The sequence below is a fragment of the Vulpes vulpes genome, chromosome 5 (genome assembly GCF_048418805.1).
Source record: "Vulpes vulpes isolate BD-2025 chromosome 5, VulVul3, whole genome shotgun sequence".
NCBI classification, from domain to species: Eukaryota; Metazoa; Chordata; class Mammalia; order Carnivora; family Canidae; genus Vulpes; species Vulpes vulpes.
The window spans coordinates 62,335,536-62,353,450 of NC_132784.1; the positions used below are offsets into that span (position 1 = coordinate 62,335,536).

Below are 17,915 nucleotides of genomic sequence, written 5' to 3' on the forward strand. Positions count from 1 at the left end.
GGGAGCTGAAGGGGAGGGGGGGCTGGATTCTAGGACCTCAAGATCATGACCTGAGCCAAAGGCAGACGCTTAAGTGCTTAAGGAACTGAGCCCATCCACAACACTCACTTCAGTGTGAGTGCTAGTAGTTCCCCACCAGGCTTTTGCTGTCTGGGGTACAAGGAAAGTGAAGGCAGGAGCAGGCTCTGTCCCCCCATTACCCCAAGAACAGTATATGTCTCAAGGGTGGTACCTGAACCACTTGCACAGACTCACCTGGAGGCCTTGTGAAATGCAAATTTCCAGTCTCCAGATCTACTGAATCAGGTTCTCCAGAGAATCTGCATCCATCAGGCACCCCAGCTGATTCTGAGTCTCACTGCCCTGCTGGCTCCTTAGCCTACTCAGGAACAGGGCCAGGCTCTGAAGGGGAGCATTGGTAGGGGAACCAACTGTCCTGGTGTGATCTGAATGTTCTTGGGACATGAGACCATCCAGGGCAAGGGAGGACGGCTGGCCATCCCAGCCCTCTTCACATCACACCCAGGAACAAGGAGCAGGGGTTTCCAAGCTCACAGATGAGATGTCCTCTCCAAATGGCTCTTACTTGGAGTTGGAATGCACCCCAAATACACTCAGGGTGGAGAGTGGGCATGAGTGATATTCTGGGATTATACAACACTCCAGGTAAAAAAAAATGAAGTCAGACCGTGAGGAGCTGACTCAGGGACTCTAGAAGAGAGTCCAGCTCCCCCAGTTTGTCTCCTGCTCAAAAACCTACTGTACCCACACCTGTGCTGAAAGCAGCAAACAAACCCTGAGCTGACTATTCCCTTTGGATCAGAGGAGTCAGCCCTGGGTAGGGCGAGGTCGTGAGAATCATGGGGTGTCGGAATCAGAAAGCCTCCTGGAGATCAAACAGTCCTGGTTTCTCATTTCTCAGAGTTCAAAATGAAGGTCCAGGAGGGCCACGTGATTGGCAGGGTCACATAGCTAGTCACCAGCCAAAAGGTGACTCTGGCTCTCTGATCTCTGCACCTCAACACAAGTCTTTCTGCTGGGGAAAAAAAAAAAAAAAAAGACAAAAGCAGAAAAAGAAACTAGAAATACTAACTGAGGGGGAGGAGGCTAGACACAGAGATGGGTTAGAGCAAAGAGTACAGAGTGCAGAGGACCATGGTGTCCTAACCCCCCCGTCACGTCACTGATAAGAAACTGAGGGACACAGAGGTCAAATATATTTCTCAAGGCTATCCACAGGAAGCCTCTCTTGGAGGTCACATAAGCCCTGTCCACAGTGGGTCCTGCCAACAAACCCGGAAACTTGCTGTAGCTTAAATGAGAGACCCCCATGGCAACATGCAGCAGAAAAGACGGACCAGTGCTCCAGGATCTGGAACCAGAGCCCCGGATCCACCAGATACAGTCCTGCAGCCTTCCGCCTGGAGAGCTTTCCCAGAGAGAATAGAGGTGATCCTGGGAAGAGCAGCAGGAGTGACTTTGATTTTTCACCTTAAACAGTTTTGAGTTATTTGAAATAACTGGTAAGACTTTTGATTTAATCTTTTTAAAAAAAAATTAAAGGGATTGGGAGGTGCCTGGCTGGCTCAGTTGGTGGAGCAATGAGATTCTTGATCTCCAGCTTGTGAGTTCAAGCCCTATGTTGGAGATAGAGTTTACTTTAAAAGAGTCAATTAATTTAATTAATGGGGAAAATAAAGTTCTTCAGCAGCTAGTGATAGAGGAGCAGGACACCAAGCCCTGAGCTGTGGAAAATGAGAGATGAGAATAGCAGTATTTTAAGGCAGACACTGAGAGCAAGGCAAGAAGACCAAAGGATCCCGCAGTAACTGGAGGTAAGGTGGATTTCCTGGAGGGGAGGTGTCTGTATGGTGGTAGAAGTGGACTCCACGTTGCCTTTTTAAGTACATTAAAAGTAATCTTGAGATCATCAAGCATTCCTACCTACCATAGAGGAGAAAGCACTAAAGATTTTAGAGCTAATTTCTAAAAAGTATTCTGAGTTCTCCATAATTGAGCATTCAAAAATATTACTTCAAAGTTATAGTCCATGACAAAATGGAAACAATCTTCCAGGAATTGAGCCTCTGTGGTTGACCCAGTAAAACCCTGGCTGTGCTGAACCCTTAGGGAATAAATGAATCACTTTATAGGATAGAATTTCCTGAATAGCTGGAGGCGAAAACGTTAAGTGACAGACAAGTAAACTTTTAAATAGAAGTCTTTCTAAACTGGCCTCATCCCCCCCCTGCATTCCCAAACGGAGGGCCCAGGGCATTATTTCTCTAATCCCATTTTAAGGCAGCCCCTAGAATTTAGCAATGCCTGGAAGGACTGCACTTTCAGTATCTTACGGTCCAGGATTTTCCCTCTCTTGCCACAATCCCCACCCCACGCTCGTGCCTCACTCCCTGCACCCCTGCCCTGCTCTCACTTCATCCCTGGTCCCCAGTCCAGCGCCTCATAATCAACTGTCATCAGGAACCCAGCTGCCACACCCAATGGGTCAGCGGTTGTCTCGGTCTCTATTATTAGGGCTACAGAATTGGAATCTACCGAAGAAAGACACAGAACCACACAGGCAACAATCAGAGCAGTGGCCAGCCTGTGCTTGACGCCCAACACTTCCCTTCATGGAGTTGCTGAAGCAGCCGGCACAGGTAGTGTCAGCCACACTTTTATGACAAGACAAAGGCTCGAAGGTTAGATCGAGCTTCGTCAGCTCACACGGCCAAAAACCAGTCGGCGGATAATTCAGATCCAGGTGTTCTAACTCCAAATCCTTTACCTGGCTACTTTTTGAGTTACCTACTTTGATCAAATATCTGAAATCTGCGAGAGAATAGGCAGTATAAGCCAAAATCGGTGGCGATCCAGCTGCACCCCTTTGACAGGAAGGTGAATGGAATCAAGTGGGCGCAATTTTTTTATTTCTGATGTTAAATTGTTGCTCGTGCAAACTGCAAAGAAGCATTTGATATGAGCAAGCCTCTGAGGCGTTCCTGCAGGAGAGGAGCTACAAAGGGTGTGGACAACGTGGCCTGTCCACACTGTAACTGTCAACAGTCCCTAAGGGGAGAAAGGTCGAAAAGAAAGTGTCGTTCATCTACTCTCCGGAGAGTTGGCTTTGGCTCTGTTTTGTCTGGAGGTCCCACAGACCAGGAATGCGTTCCTGATGCTGTGTCCATTCTCACCATACTTCAGGACAGCCCTGTTAGTGTCCTGTGTTCACTTATGACACATGACAGAATGTTAGCCACTGGGATTTTCGCGGAGTGTACACCCCGGTGTCACTCTGACTGGTATCCCTTTAAAGCTTGTGACCACAGAGCTCACATGACCATCTGCACTGCCTGGAAATGCTACTGCATTTCTTGGTAAATTCCCTCTCCCTCTTCCCAAGATGGCCCTTCCACACCTCCTCTGCCCTCCAGCCTCCTCCCCTGCGTCACCAGGAGAATAGAAGCCACGATCAAAGGCGACCTCATCTTCTCTCCATCAAGCCCTGGGCCTCCCAGCAGGCAGGTTCTGTTGATGGAGCTACCACCTGTCCTGGTTTGCCTGGGACTGGGAGAGGGGAGCGGCCCTGGGACAGGTAAGCTTTCCCCGGATATGGGACTTCCAGTGCTAAAACTAGGGAAGTCACTCTAGACACGACATGCTCCCCTTGCTCCTTCCCATCAGAGGTCCACCCTCCAAGGGACCCAGGATGCCACCCCCTCCAACCAGCCTGCAGGCTCTGGTCCTGTCTTCCACCTCATCCACCTCTTCCTGTCCACTTACTCCTTCTCCTCACCATGCAGACAAGGTCTAAGATCCTCCAACCTAAAGAATAAGAAATATCTCCCTTCACCCCACTTTTTTCTCCTCCTGCCAACCCGATTCACTGCCCTTCAGAGCAAAGCACTACCTGGACTCATTGGATCCTTTCACATCTGCCATTCTTTTTTCTTTTTTTTTAAGATTTTATTCATCTATTCACGAGAGACACAGAGAGCGAGGCAGAGAGAAAAGCAGGCTCCCTACCTGGAGCCCTATGAGGGACCTGAGTCCAGGACCCCAGGATCACAACCTGAGCCAAAGGCAGACGCTCAACCACTGAGCCACCCAGGTGTCCCTCACATCTGCCATCTTGGTGAACAACTTCCACTCAGGCCCCTCTCCTCTTCACTCCAACAAAATCTCCATAATCAAGACCACCCACACTGCCGAATCCAAGGTGAATTCCAGGTTCCTAACTTACTAGGCCTGTTGCAAGGGATCGAGATTTTTACATTTTTATTTCCTGTTGATTACAGACTAATACTTTTAAGGAAGAGAATACAAATGAATAGGTACAAGAATGAGCAGTGCCTGGGTGATATGGCTACAAAAGTTGCTAAATGCCTACTCTGAATTTCTATAACTAGCTCCCTGAGAACCAGGCACTGCTCTAGATCCTGCACTCTCTTGGTTTAGGGTGGGCCATAATCCAATGACTAGGGTCCTTATAAGAGGGAAATTTGGACAAAGAAATGCAGACGTGTACAGAGGGAAGATGGCCATGTGTATGAAGGGGCAGAAATGCAGTGGTACAGCTGTAAACCAAGGAATGTCAAGGCTTGCCAGCAACTACCAGGAACCAGAAGAGTCAGGGAAAGAGTTTCAGTCTTCTCTAGAAACTTCAGAGGGCCCATGGCCCTGACAACACCTTGATTCTGAACTTCCAGCCTTCAGACAGAGAGACGACATATTTCTGTTGTGTTAAGCTACCCTTGAGAAACCAGTACCACCCCAGTTTGCATCTCCAGCCTGGACTGCTCCTGAACACAAAAACCCCATATGCCCATCTGTGTCCTTCACATCATCCCTGGTGGTCTCAAACTCAACATGTCCCTAACTGAACTTTTGGGTTTGCTTTCCCAGATCCTTTTCTCCCTGTCTCCCCCAACTCAGTAAGCAGAAGGGGCAATCTGCCAGTTGTTCAGGCCAAAAATGTAGGAGTCATCCTTGATCCCTCTCTCACCACTGCCCCCACATATCCCATCCATCAGCAGTTTCTGTTAGCTCTATGTTCTAGATATTTCCTCCCCTTCCATCAACCATCATCACGCTTTGCTTCACTAGAATGCTCCACGGGGGCAAGGATTTGGTTTGTTCATTGCTATCTGTGGGGCATACTTGTTAGATCAATGAGTGAAATAAAACCATATTAACTCAAATACTCCCCTGTTTGAGAGTTTGTGATCCTATTAGCAGAGGCTGTGAGCACAACAGCAAAACAAAGACAAGGAAGCATTTCAATTATGTGGGACAATAAACTGTTTACAAGAAAAATGCTGGTTAATCATGAATCATTTGCATATTCTGATGGTCACCAGGTTTCTCCTTTAAATGACCTGGTTTCTTTGGTGATTATACAAAGCCTAAGTCCTTCCTCACAGCCAGGTTCAATAATGTAAAGCATAGCCTTCAAAGTAATATCATTGCATTTCCTTAAAAGAAATAGTCTACAATGCAAACTTTTGTGGAGAGCATACACATACGAGAAACACCCAGCTTCTGGATGTTTCTAGTCTCCACCATGGCTCGCCTAGCATTCCAAAAATGTATCTTGAAATACTCAAGCCTTTTGACACTGAGGAAAGCATGTTAAAAGCTGTAATTGGTTTGAAAAAGAGATGGCCACTCTCCCAGGCAGGTCCCAGCACACTCTGCTAAGCCAGCAGCAGCATCTTCCTTCTGTAAAGATGTAATCGGTGGCCCACATTTGCCCCTTTAAATCATTGGTAATTTTGAGGGCATTCTCACATCTTCCCCCATGAAATTGTTGCATATGGTTCACTCTTTTGAAGTTCAATTCAGCTCAGCAAACACTTCCTGAAGCCTGATCTCGGGTGAGACCCAGCTCCGGTGCCAAGGGCTCAAAGATGAGTAAACAACACGTGTCCTTACCCTCCAGAATCTTCCACTGGGGGGGCAATTATATTAGTTATATTAATTATATTGGGATTATGTTCACATAACCAGACTATAATAAAAAGCTTGGTTGAGGGGGGTATAAGGTGCTGTGTAGTACAGGTAAAGGGACAGGTAACTCCCTGAGGTGAGAGATGTTAGGCACAAAGAAGGCAATGGGCTGAATTCACAAATTAGATAACATGGGAAAAGCAGGAGGCACAGTTCATCCACATATGAGTGCTGCATCACAAACCAAAAATCATGTGGAAAAAAACTCATAGAATTTAGAGAATAACTCCTGTAACTAAAACTCCAGTTCCTAACCACAAAAACCACACAAGTTAAAAGGTTCAAAAATCAGCTAATCATCCCAATACTTTTTCATGCAGTCTCAGGATGAGACCTGAGCGTTGATTAAAGGGTCCGATAGGTGGTCACTCCAGGTGGGCAAGGTAAAGTTTTGTGAATGATCGCTGACATCAGATCATCACCAACCTTCCCTCTCATCTCTTCATTTGCAAGAATCTCCTGCTCACCCAGTTGGTGCATTTCCATAGAATAAACAGGCCATACAAGATGCTGGGCCTATCGCAATCCTTCCAGAACGAGCCTTCCCCACCACTCAACACAGATGCCTCCTCCACCTGTGCTCTGCCCAACATGTTAAGAGAACTTCTGATTTTATTTACACCAATACCAGAGAAGGATCTGGGAGAAACTTTTCTTGGGCAAGAGCCTCAGGCCACCTATAGCCACAGGCATGAGGACAGAGGCGTTGGTACCTGGGAACATGGGAAGGCTGGCACTCTTTGAGGGGGAGTTTGCTGATGGCAAACAGTTCAAGCAGCCCTGGTGCAGACACTTGTAACAGCCTGTACTGGTTAATTCCTTGTTGTGGGAGACTGTTCTGTGCACCATATGAGGTTTAACAGCACCATACTGTCTTAGCTCGGGCTGCTAGGACAAAAATATTCTAAATGGGTGGCTTAAACTACAGAAATCTACCTCACAGTTCTGGAAGCTGGAAGTCTGCCATCAGAGTGCCAGCATGGGGATTCTACTGAGAATCCTTATCCTGGTTTGCCAATAGCTACTTTCTTGTTATGTCTTTTTTGTTTTTTTAACTAAGTTTTTTCTCTTTTCAACATACTTTTAACCAACTTTTTATTTCTTTATTTTTAAAGATTTAATTTATTTGAGAGAGAGCATAGGGGAAAGGAGAAGGACAAGCAGACTTGGCACGGAGTGCAGAGCCCAGGGCAGGGCTCCATCTCACAGGACCCTAGCCGAAACCAAGAATCAGCTGTTCAACCAGTTGAGCCATCCAGACACCCCTACTTTTTTTAATCATCTTCATGCTCATTGCAGAGCCCAACAAAGGGCCCAGACTCACAACCCTGAGATGAAGACTTGAGCGGAGATTAAGAGCCAGAGGCTTAACCGTCTGAGCCACCCTTAAGTTTTTTCTCTTAATTCCAGTAGAGTTAACTTACTTTTGTTATATCTTCACATGGCAGAGAGAAAGGAAGCTCTCTGCATCTCTTCTCATAAAGTACTAATCTCATCAAGAGGGCCTCACCCTCATGACCTCATTACCTCCCAAAGGCCCTATCTCCAAATACCATCATATTGAGCTTTAGGGTTTCAACTCTAAACTTAATGAATCTGAGAGAGACACAAACATTCAGTCCATAACACCTATTTCTACCCACTACAGTCAGTAGGACCCCCACACCACGTTGTGACCACCAACACTGTATCTGAAAATTATCACGTGACCCCTAGGAGGGTTATCGCCTCCATTAAAGGGCCACTGCTTTATTTTTTTTAATATTTTATTTATTTATTTAAGAGAGAGAGTGAGCGAGAGAGAGAGCACAAGCAGGAGGAGGTGCAGAGAGAAAGGAAAAAGTAGGCTCCCCCACTGAGCAGGGAGCCCGATGCAGGCTCCATCCCAGAATCCTGAGATCTTGACCTAAGTCGAAGGCAGATGCTCCACCAATTGAGCCACCCAAATGCCCAAAGGGCCACTCTTTAGAAGACAGAGCAGGGACAAAGGGAGGGAGAAGCCCAGTGTGAATCACACATTAGGGAATACAGGGTTGGGACAAAGTGGGGACAGAGGGGTGGGGCCAGGGTGCCCATGGTCCCAGAGAGGCTGGTACACAATTCAGGGTATGAGAAAGTCCTGTGATGACCCAGCCAGGGAGGGGGGCCAGGAAGGAGGGCTCCTCCAATCCCCTCCTTGAGACAGGGGTCACCATTTTCAGGGAGGAGGAGAAGACATCAATGAAATCCAGCTCCATACCCACGGGGAAGAAATGATGGGTCTCCTGAAGTTGAAAAACAGTTTACATCTAACTTTTGGACAGAGAGAAATACGATTTTCAAGAAGAAGGAGTAATTTTTTTTTTTTAAATAAGTGTGTGGCTTGTGTTTGCCTGGGCCACCCCATATGGGCTGAAGGTTGGGGTTATGGTGACAGCGATAATGTAGATGTCATCGACTCTTCCTCCAATAGCTACATTGGAGGTCTCAGCCAAAACTATCACCATTTACATGTGTGAGCACACATGCACACACACACACACAATTAGTCTTGGAAGTCTTTGGGCAGCTGTGTCCTCCTATAAGCAGACCTAATCTTTCTCTGCCTCCGACCGACGAACACAGAAGCATCACCCTTCTATGTTCTGACTCAGCTCTCCTGCCTCCAAAGGACTCAAGAGGGAGACCCAGGAAGGAATATTTGAGGGTCACACCTCAGGCTGCACATAGAACCACCAGGCAACCGCCACCAGCTGAGCCTGAATCTGTCTTATCCGAAAGGAACTGCCAGAAAAGCCCGGCATCCCTCAAGCAAGCCGACTTCCAGCAGCTGCCCCGACGCCCCCACGACATGGCCAAATCCCTCAGCTCTGGCTTGAGGTGTCCCGGCCACAACCCACCCACGTTCCCACGGCCGATGCAGTCTGTACATCTATCTGTACACAGGGCAGCTGGAGGTCCTTGGCCCCCTCTCATGAGCTCTATTGATTACTTAGGGGGAAAAAAAAGTTGGGGAAAATCACACACACCCCACCAGAAACTTCTGTGAGTTCTGATGGATATTCAGTGGTTGATCACTCTGCTCCCAACACAGCTCTAAGCCCATAGTGTGAATTCTCCCATCTACCCCTGACCCCTGCAGTTGGTACTACTCCTGTGCATGGCACAAATGGGGGAAGTGAGGTGCAGGCCAGGTAGAGGCCTGCTCAGGGCTGGACAGTAACAGGAGGTGGAACGATGCATGTGGGCCCCTGAGCAGGGCCAGAGTGTGGTGTGTGTACCCAGGGCCCCTGCATGACAATTCAGCTTTGCTCAGGGGCCCTTGGGAGAGGGAGGGAAGAAGAGAAAAAGGAGAGCTGCGGCAGATGGGGCAGGAGATGGTGTGAAGGTGGAGAGAGACCCCTCTGGCCGAACTCTCTGGGGCGGAGATAGGGCCACCCTTTGTGCCACTCCCATGCCCTGGACGCTGCTCCAGGGTCACAACGCTGCCCATAACCTGGCACCTCCTCAAGAGGAAGTATGTGCAATCTCTCCACTTTGGCTCTGTATCAAATCTCCCTCCTGTGCCCAGAGGCCTTCTTTCCCACATCTTCTCTTCTGGCCCTGCTAGCCTACTCGGACTTGCCACCATTGGCCTCTGGGCCTGTGGTAGGATCTGGCTCCTGCTTCTCATGGATGCCCCCACCTGGGTTGACCCATGTGGCTCTGCCACTGCCCCCACCCGTCCCCCTCTGGCTCATCTCATCTTCTGTGGCCCTCACACACCTCACCCCACCCCAGCTCTTCCCCACTCTGTCATCCCCTTGTTGGCACCTCACCCTGGCCTATGACCCACAACTCATGGACTCTCCCTGAACCAATGGGTCCACACATCTCTTCCTCTACTGTCCCTCTGTCCTGAGCTCCTAGGCCTTGGTCAACACCCTGTCGTAAGCAATCTGTGCCAGAAACCAGCCACTGCCCAGCCCAGGGGCCCTCTGTCATCACCACCCTCACCTCCCCTTTCTGCCTCTCAGACCACCCTCCATGTAAACCCAGCCCTCGGAGCCTCTCCCAGGATGCTTCTCCTCCTCGCTGCTCCCTGCCACTACCAGAATTTCTCAGAGTGATCCAGACCTCTACACGAGGATTTACCAGCAGCCCTTGTTTATAATGCTGTGACAGAGAAATAAGCCAGACACAAGAGGACACATACGTATGATTCCACTTATTGGAGGTCCCTGGAGTAGTCAATCCATAGAGACAGAAAATGGAAGGGTGGCGGCCAGGGGCGGGGGTGGGGGAGTGGGGATCTAGTGTTTCGCAGGGACAGAGTTTCTATTTGGAAAGATGAAAAGGTTCTGTAGATGGCTGGTGGTGATGGTTGCATGACAATGAGAATGTCCCTAATGCCACTGGGCTCTGCACTTGACAAGTGATTACAATGGTGAATTTTCTATTGTGCATATTTTACTACAATCAAAAAAAAAGTTACTACAGAATCAGAATCTTGGGAGTCATGCAAAGAAGCTGTGTTCTTAGCTGGCTCCCCCAGAGGGTCTTATGCACCATAAGTGTGAGAGCCAGGAAGTGCCACTCCTTCAGGTCACAGGGCGCTGAGCCCCGCCTTCCCCGTCCGGAAGTGGACACCACACCATCCACAAGGGGAGTCGGGAGGGGTCTCCCTTCTCCCACCTCCGAAGAGCTGCCTGCCACAAACTTGTAAGGAGGTGGCTAACTTCCTGGGGGATTATAACCCGGCAAAGGAGAGGAAGACTTACAGAGACCAGGAGCAGGGAGACTGGGGACCTGGTGCCCCAGAGGTGAGAGGTGAGAGCTCTATCAAGCCCTGAGGTGGGGCACCTGAGTGACTCAGTGGTTGAGTGGCCGCCTTCAGCCCAGGGTGTGGTCCTGGAGTCCTGGGATCGAGCCCCACGTCGGGCTCCCTGTGTGGAGCCTGCTTCTCCCTCTGCCTGTGTCTCTGCCTCTCTCTGTGTGCCTCTCATGAATAAATAAATAAAAATCTTAAAACGAAACAAAACCCTGAGGAATAATTGTCTTAGGGAGTGGCCGGGGCACTCCTGGTCAGATAAATTACATGCGCACAAATGCCCAGAGGCGTCTGGTACATGTGGAAAGAGCAGGAAGGCCCGCTGATGAGGGCTGCAGAACTTAGAGCAACAGCGAAGGGAAACCCAGCCAGAGGCCTCGGGGTCCCTGGGCAATTGGCAGCGTGGTGGGAAGCAGTCTGGAATCTTAGCCGCTAGGCTCCAAGGGACTCCCCTCTACAGGAGACAGTGTTAGCTTAAGAGCACAAGCATTTGGCCTCCTTATCTCCTCATAGTAATCCCTGTGATTCCTTGGGATGGCCTCTTGCCTCCCACAGCCTCACAGGCAGGTCTGGTCAGCACACATTCCATTCTTCCAGCTACAGCGGGGGGGCTGGGGGGCTGGGGGAGCGGGAGGGGGCTCTACGGCCCTGAGGCCTCTTCAAACAGAAACTGAGCCCCTGCAGGGAGCTCCCAGCGCTTACTGGGGCCATGTTAACCCCTTTCTGGACCTCAGGAGAGTGTCGGTGGGAAAGTACCTCTTCTTTTTTACTCCTCCTTTGCCTTTCCCAAACTGACCACCCCTAGCCATGTTTAGAAAGTATGGGATGCCTGGGTGGCTCAGTTGGTAAACATCTGTCTGGGGCTCAGGTCATGAGCTCAGGGTCCTGAGATCGAGCCCCATATTGGGCTTTCTGCTGGGGGTGGGGGATCTGCTTCTCCCTCTCCCTCTGCCTGCTGTTCCCTCTGCCTTGTACACTCCTCCTCCTCTCTTTCTCACTGTCAAATAAATAAAATCTTTTTAAATAAGAAAAGAGGAAAGTGTGCACCATACAAATCACTTTAAAATAAGACCTACCAGGCCTCGGCACACAAGAGTTTCACAAAGGTCAACAATTAAAATGAAAAAGTTCACTTACAGGACGCCTGGGTGGCTCAGTCAGTTAAGCGGCTGCTTTCAGCTCAGGTCATGAACCCTGGGGTCCTGGAATGGAGTCCCACATCATCGGGCCCCCTGCTCAGCGAGGAGCCTGCTTCCCCTTCTCCCTCTGACCATCCTCCCTGCTCTCTCTCGCGCTCTCTCTCTCTCTCTCTTTCTAATAACTCAATGAAATCTTTTTTAGGGACATCCAGGTTGCTCAGCAGTTGGGCGGCTGCCTTCGGTTCAGGTCGTGATCCTGGGATCTGGGATCGCTGAGTCTGGCACTAGATTACCTCAACAGTTGTGTCCCGCCAACATTTTTGTTTCAGGTACAGGAGGGCCGGCAGGTTGCCAGACTGCTCACACCCCTTTTCTAAGATGTCTCCCTAACAGCCTGTCACTGTGCACAAGGGGACGTCCTGGACAGGTGACAAGCCTCCATCTCTCCACCCAACGCCTCCCACTCCCTTCTTCCACCGTGCATGTGGCCCATAGCGTGAAGTCAAAGTTCTCTTTCTAGAACCGGCCCTCCAAGTGGGTGATCCAGCCCTTTATGCAATCTCATCCTTTTCCCTGTTTTTGTTTTGTTTTGTTTTGTTTTGTTTCTTTTCCCTGTTTTTGCTGTGAAAGTATTCTTGAAAGTATTCCAAAGTGACTTTAGGGAATATTCATATCTCAACTGTTTTTCACTTATTAAAAAGTGATTGTAAATTCAGCTAGGGCCAGGGAGCTGGGAACCAGAGGAGAGAGCTACAAGTTGCCAGGTGCCCTTCTGACTCGACTCCAGATTTGCAGAAGGATACCACAACCCACTCTCCCCATTTCACACAGGAGGGCAGGAGGCAGGAAGTCTCTGCACACCATACTCAGACCCTGCTTCCCGCCAGCAAGGGCAGCCCCCAGCTTCCCACCTGTGCCCCAGGGGAGGCAGGCAGGACCCAGCAGCCGGCTGTCCTGGACAGTGAGAGCCACAGGACTCTCATCCTTGCTTTGCTTGCCTCTCTTTCTAAACCAACCTCCTCTCCGCAACTGATATTTTAGGGGTGGGAGAAAACAAAGCTCAAGAGTTAAATTGCATCTTGGGTTGTGTTCCATTTCATTCTAGGCAGAGGCTAATCAAGCAAACTTGAGATGAGCAGAGGAGGGACTGACCCTTTCTGAAGGGCCCTGAACTCCAAAGCCCTGACCTCTGTCCCCAAACAGGGCCTTCCTTCCTAAGCTCTCTGCTACGCAAGGAATTCAGCATGTAATTTAAAAAAAAAAACAAAAACAAAAAAAACACCATTTTCCCTGGATTTGCTGCTTTCTGATCTGACCAAGTCGGAATGTGTGGCTCAGAGGAACACTTCTTGCCTGGGCGGGAAGCTTGCACAGGAAAGCAGACTTCAGAAAATAACACCCTTGACCTCCTTGTGGAAGCCCAGCAGCTGCTCCTGTGAGCAAGCAGAGGTAAGGGCTGAGCAGCTGGGAGAGTTGTGGGGCTGATCCTCCACCAGGAGGTAACTAGGCCGAGAAAGGAAGTACTAAAGACTGAAGTATGACCTCAAAGAATTCACATGGAGAAATCCTAACTTCCAGAACCTCAGAATGGGACTATATTTAAAGACAGGTCCTGGGACACCAGGGTGGCTCAGCCGGTTGGGCATCTCCCTTCAGCAGGGTCATGATCCCAGCTTCCTGCTCTTCGGGAGCCTGCTTCTTCCTCTCCATCTGCCCCTCCCCCTGCTTGTGCTTGCTCTCATTCTCTCTGTCAAATAAATAAATAAAATCTTTAAAAAAGCAATAATTATAATAAAAAAAGAGACAGGTCCTTGAAGAAGTGATTCAAGTAAAGTAAGGTCATTGGGGTGGGGCCCAAATCTAACATGACTGCTGTCCTTATCATAAGAGGACATGATGACACAGGCAGTTACAGAAGGAAGACCATGTGAAGACATGATCCATAAGATCCATAAGATCCATAAGATCCATAAGATCCATAAGAAAGAGGCCTCAAGACACCAGCCCTGCCGAGACCCTGACGTTGGACTTCCAGCCTCCAGAACCATGAGAAAATGAGATTCTGCTGTGTAAGCCACCTGATCTCTGGTGCCCTGTAGGGCAGCCTTCGCAAGCCAAGCCAAAAGATGGAGCTACAGAAAACCTCCTGCCTCCTGTTTGAGGAGGAGCAGAAAAATGAAAGGAAAGTGAGTCTGCTGTGCATGCAATCATGGTGGTTTTGTGCTGGACCCACATAGCTACACTTCCCAGAATTCCCTTCCCTCTAGGGTCCTGAGTTAGCATTGGCCACAAGAGGACCATGTGGGCATTTGGAAGGTTTGGAAGGCACAGGTGAAGCGCAGCCATGTTGTTCTGCTCTGAACCACACACACTGTCGCCACCCTGCTGGCCCAACTTGTGAGCATGGGGCAGCTGCAGCACCTACAGCTCCTCCAGCTCCTGGTCCAGGTGAACGCAGCTCTGGGGTGATGGCCCCAGCTTGTCCCTCAGGCCACCCCTCCAGGTCATCATGAAGAATGCAGGTAGTAAGGGCCAGACAGGGCCTCCCCTTCCACCCTTCACACTCGCCCTCCAATGAGACACAGGACAACACCCTCCACAGACTGCAGACTAACCTCCCACCAGCAGAGGAGCTCTGCCTCTGTGATAAAGCCCCTCTTCTCTATAGCTCACGAAGGTTCTACTTCTCTGATCAAATCCTGATGGATACATCAATAGAAAAAAAAAAATCCATCTTAGCAGGCTACGCAAATGGATGCGAATTTAAGACAAATAACCTGATGACATCCTATATGATTATTCTCTGTGATAGCAGTTAAGCATGAGATGGAGCAGTTAATCATGAGCCCATAGAGTCAACATTGTGCCTCTCACCAGATGCAGAATCTCAAAGCCAGTAGAATATGGAGCTTCTGTTCCCACCTGCTCTTCCCATCTGGAAATTCTCTCACACTGCATTCCCTTGCTTCTCATTCCTCTTGTGTCCTCATAGGCTAGACCTTCAGTGCTTCATTCCCGTCTCTGCGCCTCCTACCCTCACACCTGCCACTGCCACCCCAACCTCTGCTTCAAGAAAGATATCCTGCAACACACTTCAAAGGCGGTGCCCTTCCAAGCCAAGACCAAATCCTCTGACTAGATGTTAAGACCTTTTATGATCTGTCCCCACCCTACTGCCTGCTGCGCTGTCCTCCCCACTGCTCTTCATTATACGCCCTCTACAGAGTGAGGTCAGTACTTCCATCCCTGTTGGGGTCTGCCATGTCTGCTCTAACACTGGGCCACCCCACCCCTCAGGTTGTCCCCATGCTGTAGGACCTCTCATTGTTCAAGGCCTAAGCCTCACCTCCTTCACAGAGACTTCATCAAGGCTATTAGGTGTAGCATTCTAGAGAAAGGACTCCGAAGCTAGCCAGTCTGGATTCAAACCCTGGCTTTGCCCTTATCAGGTCTCTGTCACTCAATCTTTCTGCACCTCAGATTCCTTTACTGTAAAATAGGGATATAATTGAACCTGCCTCTTAGGGTTTTCGTGAGGATTAATAAGTGAACTCACATAAAGCATTAGCATCATGCACCTAGAAAGTTCTTGACAAGGGTTAGTTCTTTTTTAAAAATTAATTAATTAATTTGACAGAGAGAGTGAGCACACAAGCAGGGGGACAACAGGCAGAGGGAGAGGGAGAAGCCGGCTCCCCCGGAGCAGAGAGCCTGACATAGGGCTCGATCCCAGGACCCTGGGATCATGACCCAAGCCAAAGGCAGACGCCCAACCAACTGAGCCATGCAGGCACCCCGAGTTAGTTCTTAATTATTACCTGACCATTCTGGCCATCTCCAATACCCTTTCCCCTGAATTTTTACACCCAGTAGAGACCCCATCACTCAAGCACATCATTTATAGTCGATGTTGTAACCATTTGCTGCAATTTCATGTGTAACAAAGAGAAACAAGAAGATTTTGTCTGTAATCAGAACATCAAAAAGCAATAGCTTATTCATGAACGTAAAATATTCCTCATTCCTAATGTGCAGAATAAGCAGGAGAATTTGCCCTGCTTCTTCCTGATAGCAATTAACTCCTAAGAGATCTAGAAGGAAAAAAATGAAGACAATCGTCAGGAACATGCAGACATGAGAACGTCCCACCCTGCCCCACACCCTGCCCTAACTGTCCCAAAACATCCTCCTGGTACATCTGAACGCTAAAAGTATGACATTTTCAAAGACATGGTTTTCCCATGACAAAGAACTTCCTCCGGGTGGTCTGATCAGAGGCGAGGGCCTCAGCCAGCATCTGCTCCTCCTGAAACTGAACAGCACCCAAGTTAGGGGAAACACTAGGGGCCACTAGATGGCGGCAGCATCAGGCGGGGTGGGTCCCTGACTCTGCGCCGGCTCCCTGCACTCCCTCCCTGCCTTCTGGTTTACCGCCCAGATTGCTGAAGGCTCAGGAATTAGCCAGTTGGTAGTTCAAAACAGTATGAGAGTCATGCGGCAATGTGCTTTTCCAGGACTCCCTTTCTTCAGCTTTAAAATGAAGAGATGGGCGGAACCAGAGGAGAGCTAACAAAGCACCCACTCCTGAAATTCTGCATGGTCTTTTCTTTTCTTTTTTAAGATTTTATTTGTTTATTTAATGGGGAGAAGGGCAGGTGGAGGAGGAACAGAGGGAAAGAGACAAGCAGACTGCCCTCAGTGCAGAGCCCAACATTAGGGGTGGTTCCCATGACCCTGAGATCACTACCTGAGTCAAAATCAAGAGTAGGACGCTTAATGGACTGAGCCACCCGGCACCCCCAGCAGTGTTTTCTGTATAGTCAGAGCAAGAAAGACAGTCAAGGAGGACTCTAAGAGTTTAATTTTGCCCCCAGCAACCTACAGATTCAATTCAATATCAAAATTCCAATGGTGTCTTTCAGAGCAATAAAAAAAACAATCCTAACATTTGTATGGAGCCACAAAACAGCCAAAGCAATCTTGAGATAGACAAACAATGCTGACTTCACTTTTTGATTTCAGGCTATATTGCAAAGCTACAGTAATCAAAACAGTAGGATATTGGCCTAACAACAGACATTTAGATCAAAGGAACAGAAGAGAGAGCCCAGAAACAAACCCATGCATCTATGGACAATCTTATGACAAAGTAGCCAGGAATATACAGTGGGGAAAATACAGTCTCTTCAATAGATGACAGTTTGATTTTCCATTTCCCTGTGAACAGAACAGTATTAGAAAGAAGGATTAAAAAAAAAAGAGCCTTAAAAAAAAAAAAAAAAAAAGAGCCTTACCTGGGCCTTGACACATTTGGTACCTGAACTCTCCTGGCTGAGAGGTACCAAAGCTAAGGATGGATACGGCAAGGTGTACGACTTACCTGGGTTCAAGTCCCAGCTTTGACACTTATAGTCAAGTCGTGAGGCCTCAGACATTGTATAAGGCTAATAGTAATACTTAGTTTATGCACATATTGATTAAAGTGTAAAGCACTTTGCACAGTACCCAAACCAAAGGAGGTGCTCAAATCAGTCGGCTATTCAGCAAATGTTGACTGATGTCTACAAAATGACAGGCTCTATTCCAAGGCACCAGGGCACAGACATAAAAAGACTCCACCTTGCAGAGTTCACCTTTAGAGGGAAAAGACAGATAATAAGAAATAAAATAAGATTTCCTCAAAAACATAGAAGAATATAAAGAAAAATCAAAGAGGATAAAGGGTACAGGAATGGGGTATAATTTTAGGTAAAGTGCTCAGAAAAGGCCAATTAGAGAAAGCAAGCCTTGCAGGGACACTTTAGCCCTCATTGCCAGTGTTCTAGGTGAGGTTCCAACAAAGCATTTCTCTTGGTGTTCAAATGGACATTGCTGCTCAATATACACCACAAAATCGAACGTTGGGGCTGGAAGAGAACTTGGAGATTCTCTATTTCATTTTATAGAATTGAGACCCAGACAGGTGGGTTGACCAACCC

At 48.5% G+C, this 17,915-nt stretch overlaps 1 long non-coding RNA gene across 1 annotated transcript; it reads left to right on the forward strand.

Annotated features, from left to right (window-relative positions):
* The first annotated feature begins 1,267 nt into the window (after window positions 1-1,267).
* LOC140598891 (uncharacterized) lies at window positions 1,268-5,201 on the forward strand. The gene is made up of 3 exons (XR_012001436.1): window positions 1,268-1,523; window positions 2,536-3,595; window positions 3,964-5,201. It is a non-coding gene; the product is annotated as an uncharacterized lncRNA (long non-coding RNA).
* Window positions 5,202-17,915: the final 12,714 nt, after the last annotated feature.